At 36.1% G+C, this 4,347-nt stretch overlaps 1 long non-coding RNA gene across 2 annotated transcripts; it reads right to left on the reverse strand.

Annotated features, from left to right (window-relative positions):
- Positions 1–2,251: 2,251 nt before the first annotated feature.
- Positions 2,252–3,374, reverse strand: LOC131238615 (uncharacterized). Of its 2 annotated transcripts, XR_009167979.1 has the most exons (3): positions 3,279–3,374; positions 2,833–3,125; positions 2,252–2,363 (listed from the first exon to the last, which is right to left on the reverse strand). It is a non-coding gene; the product is annotated as an uncharacterized LOC131238615 (long non-coding RNA). The 2 variants fall into 2 exon arrangements; XR_009167978.1 differs by lacking the exon at positions 2,252–2,363 and having other exon boundaries at positions 2,788–3,125.
- Positions 3,375–4,347: the final 973 nt, after the last annotated feature.

Genomic DNA, 4,347 nt, shown 5'->3' on the forward strand with positions numbered 1-4,347 from the left:
AATTTGGTTGCTATAAACTGTACTTTTCATCCCTCTGTTAATTGTTTCCAACCATACTCACAAAGCAAAAAATACCTTGAGGTTCATCTTTCCATAGAAATACAGTTCCTTAACTCTACAAAAAGGATACATTCACAATTTCACATGCAACCTCTTGACCTTCTAGAGGCTGTGGCCACTCTATCAATTGACCAACCCTTTCCAGTATTTGGAGGGGAATGGGTTGTTCCAGTGTTTTATTTATCAGTATCACACACTTAGGATACAGAAACAACATGGGAAACATCAGGAATTATTGCATGCATCTCATAACGTATTGCACTCTAAAGGAAACATTGAGCAAGCTTCGCAAAAATGGTGGATTTTTTTAGTGAAACGTACAGAGATGTTAAAAGACACGTGACTATGGATATAGAACTTAAAACATTACCCCCCCCCCCAAAAAAAAAAAAAAAAAAAACACTATGCACAATAGCTTTCCATATTTTTAGAGGACACAACTATGCTTCAATATCCCTCTCCGACTGCAATGTCTCAACTAAATTAGTGTTTTGATGCGAAACAACTCAGCAGAGTAGTTAAAACACATCTACAAAGACCTAAAAAAACACACATCTACAAGAGAATCCAAAAATAAAAAAGGGGGGATTTTTTTCTGATTTATGCTGATTTTAGTTGCAATATCACAAATATCAAAGAAATTGCCTGAATATCGATGACATATAGGCAAGATATTGCAATATCAAATGTGAAATGGTAACACAAAAACAAAAAATTAACATCACTATCATACATTGAATTTGACAAAATGAACTAGGCTCACGTATCATACTTTCAAGGAAAATGTGTACCTCCCTTGTTATGTCAATAGCATGAGAAGGACCTGAAGTCAAGGATTCGTGTACTTGATCAGAGTTCAGAGAAGTTATTAAGAATAGAAACATGACCAAATGACAATAAGCCAACTTATAAAAATAAATGATTAAGATTTTCCTCCAGTTGATCAGAAGGAGATTCTCCAATGTGACTTATAGAGTTGTGGCCCACCTGGATGGAAGGCAAATCTCCTAATTAGATCTCAAGCAATTAAAATACTAATGTAGATATCTATCAAACTGACCTTCAGCCTAAAATTCTTATTCAAAAAAATAAAAAATAAAAAACTGGATGACTTAAAGTAAAATGTGAACCAAAGATACATTTGGGCAAAAACCCCAATATAAGCCTCCAAGAGAATTGGTACCTAAATAGTACAAACGACACAAGAATGTCAAAATTATTTAATTTTCAATCTTTTTTGGCCAACATTTATTTATTTTTTTCAAATTATGAGGGATTTCAATTTTTCCATAAATGGTTGCTTCACTACCATGTGGGAAAGATGCACTAATATGTCCACATATATAAAGGACACAAACCAGGACATCAAATTTTTTATTTTATCCACTTGGAAATAAATACATGATAACATCTGTTGGCAGGCAAAAGGAAAACATTACAAGAGAAACAGTATGCATTTGCCTCAAAGCCATTTTGGGAGAGGAAAAACATAATATGTGATTGTAAGTTCTTGCATTTCCATGACAAGATCATCATTTCTTTGATTTTCATTTTCTTCCTAGGATTTTTGTTACTAACCATTTTCTTGAGTCCTGTGATTACCATATTGTGGCATACCTAGGAGTAAAACAACCTGATTTTTCGGGCCATAAGTTTTAAACAATGTGGCCCACCTACTAAAAATCTCCTAACCATATTGGCAATGTGAAGATTCCCATTGTGACATGTCCCAACCAAATGTGGTACCTTGTTACATGCTCAAAAGGGACATCTATGAGGCGGAGAAGAATTGATCCTCGTGCAATTGGGAGAAACAGAAATGCAAGGCAATACAATCCAATTGATCCCAACCAAATTGTGATGTTTCCTAGCATTCACAGTTGGAAAGTAGCCATCAGTCACATGGCAGCAACATTGCTTTCCAGTTGAACTTGAAAGGAATATTGCTGTCATTTGGAGCTCAGGTCATGAATGATGAGGGAATTAAGATTTGGTTATTTCGAAATTATTAGACTAACAATTGCAGAGCTTTGCTAAGCAAACACACATGTGCAATAAAGCTCATAGGTTGATCTGTTGTAATTTTCCCTGCAAGTCCTCAAATTCAAAGGCTGAAAATCCTCAAAGGCTGGTGGTCCCATGATCAGAAAAATCTATAAATGAAGTTTACCTCATGGTTGGAATGGTTGCCTTATTTTCTCTGTCCTGCGAAACTGGTGAAGAGGTGGATGTAAGGCCTCTGTCGGTGCTTTGATTGACCCCATTATCCTTTCCAGTATTAGAATTCCTCCCACTACCAACATCTGATCATATGTAATTAAGTCAAGGACTTAAAACTTGGAAATATGGCAATGGTAAAAATAATCAAAAAGAGATCATTCCAGTAGCTGATCAGCATAGTGCAAGTTCTGAATGAACAAACCTGATGGTGCAAATGCAATATGATGCAATCGTCGATCACCAAAAAAAAGAAAAAAAAAGAAAAAAAAAAAAAAGAAAAGAAAAAAAAAAGAAGGTAAGGTCTTCAGCTCTAACCAAGTAGCCCAGTAGTAAAAGAAGGTTTGTTGAGAAAAGGTTGCAAGCCCCACGAGTCTCCTTAGAGATTAAGGCTTGCTACTTTCCAACAATCTCCACCATAAACATGGAACATATACACTTATGTACGTAAGAAAAGGATTCAAATGAACATATCCAATAAATGAGAACTGAGAAAATAAAAATCACCAAGAAAATAATTTTTTTTTTGGTTTTAAAGGAAAACTAAATTCATACATTTTGGTGCAGTTCCCATAGAGACAAGTCCTGTACGAACCTGGCCCCCATGGTCCCAACTTGATCTAATTTTAGGCCTGCAAGTCAAACACGGGCCTATTTTTAAGTCCACCAAATGAACAGGACAGGCCCAGTCCAATTTTGACAGGCGCACCAATTATACATGTCTTAGTCCTCCCACCCAATGAATCACGCAACAAACGTGTGAGTTTGCACATAGGAAATGCCTTTTCAGCCTTGAATGTATCCAAAGCCGCATATACTCCACCAATCTCACCTTGCCAAATCACTTCCTGCAGGTTCATAAAACAGTCAATCAAAAATTATTGAGTAGGAGTATTTTTCACAACATGGGCATGGATTATGTGGATGTGACCATGCCAAAAGAAGAACATAGTAAAGGGAATTGCAGAAATAATCAACCATGCTTTTGGAATGAGATGGACCTTGGATTCATCCTTCATGTCAAATGTAGACATCAAAATCCCTGCTCATGATGGAAAAATAAATTATTATTATTATTCAATAAAGATCGACATAAATCCGGTACTACAGGCAAATTACGATACACATCAAAATCCCTGCTCATGATGGAAATGGCTCGCTTGAAATGCAAACTATGTTAATAAAGGCTTTCAAGCAACATGCTGATGGTCATCTAACTAAAAGTTATTATAATCCTATTTCTTGGGGCCAGGAAGTAGGACCTCTACCGGTCATAAAATCTGATTAACCTATAAGATGTGAGGCATAGGGCAAGGCAGAGATTCCCGTGCTATTTGAACTCACTTAAAAGAGAGCTCCTATCCCACCTAAATACCTCCATGCAATGTTGAATACAATTTCTTCTCATGGGCTGGCCATGAAATTCTTTACCTCATGCTACACTTTGCAGCTCTTTCTTAATAGAAGACGTGCATGCCCCATAAGAAGAAGTCTTATTATTAAGTGCCACAAGACAATTCCAATGTATCCACCATGTTGGAAGTTATCATCACTAGTTTATAACACATTTACATGTAAATAAGTTAAACGCATTTAGGTGGTATGATTGCTTTGCCCATCATACATGTTAGGTCAAGGATCTGTTACAAGACATCAGCAACAGTTCCAAAGCATTTCAGCAGCATGATTGCTTCAGTCATCATACATGTTAGGTCAAGGATCAGTTACAAGAAGTCAGCAAAAGTTTCAAAGCATTTCAGCTCATCATTTTTTTAAAAACCAATCTGCACAGAACCATTGCTTCCTGAATTCCCATGAGCAACACACCAAAAACTGATCTAGTTTCTTCCTTTCTTTTAAAAAAAAAAAAAAAATCGTTGAGACAATCTGAAAATTCTTGCCAAGTTTTAAGTTATATATATTGCAAAGTTCAAAAGGAGAACTTACCACAGGATCCATTTCATATTCAAGTGGCTCTAAAATGAAATCTTCATCTTGGATTACTCCATTCACCATCAATTTTCCATCACGAACCTATCAAAAGGCAAAACACATGCATGTCCGATGCTT

The sequence above is a fragment of the Magnolia sinica genome, chromosome 3, assembly GCF_029962835.1.
Source record: "Magnolia sinica isolate HGM2019 chromosome 3, MsV1, whole genome shotgun sequence".
NCBI lineage: Eukaryota > Viridiplantae > Streptophyta > Magnoliopsida > Magnoliales > Magnoliaceae > Magnolia > Magnolia sinica.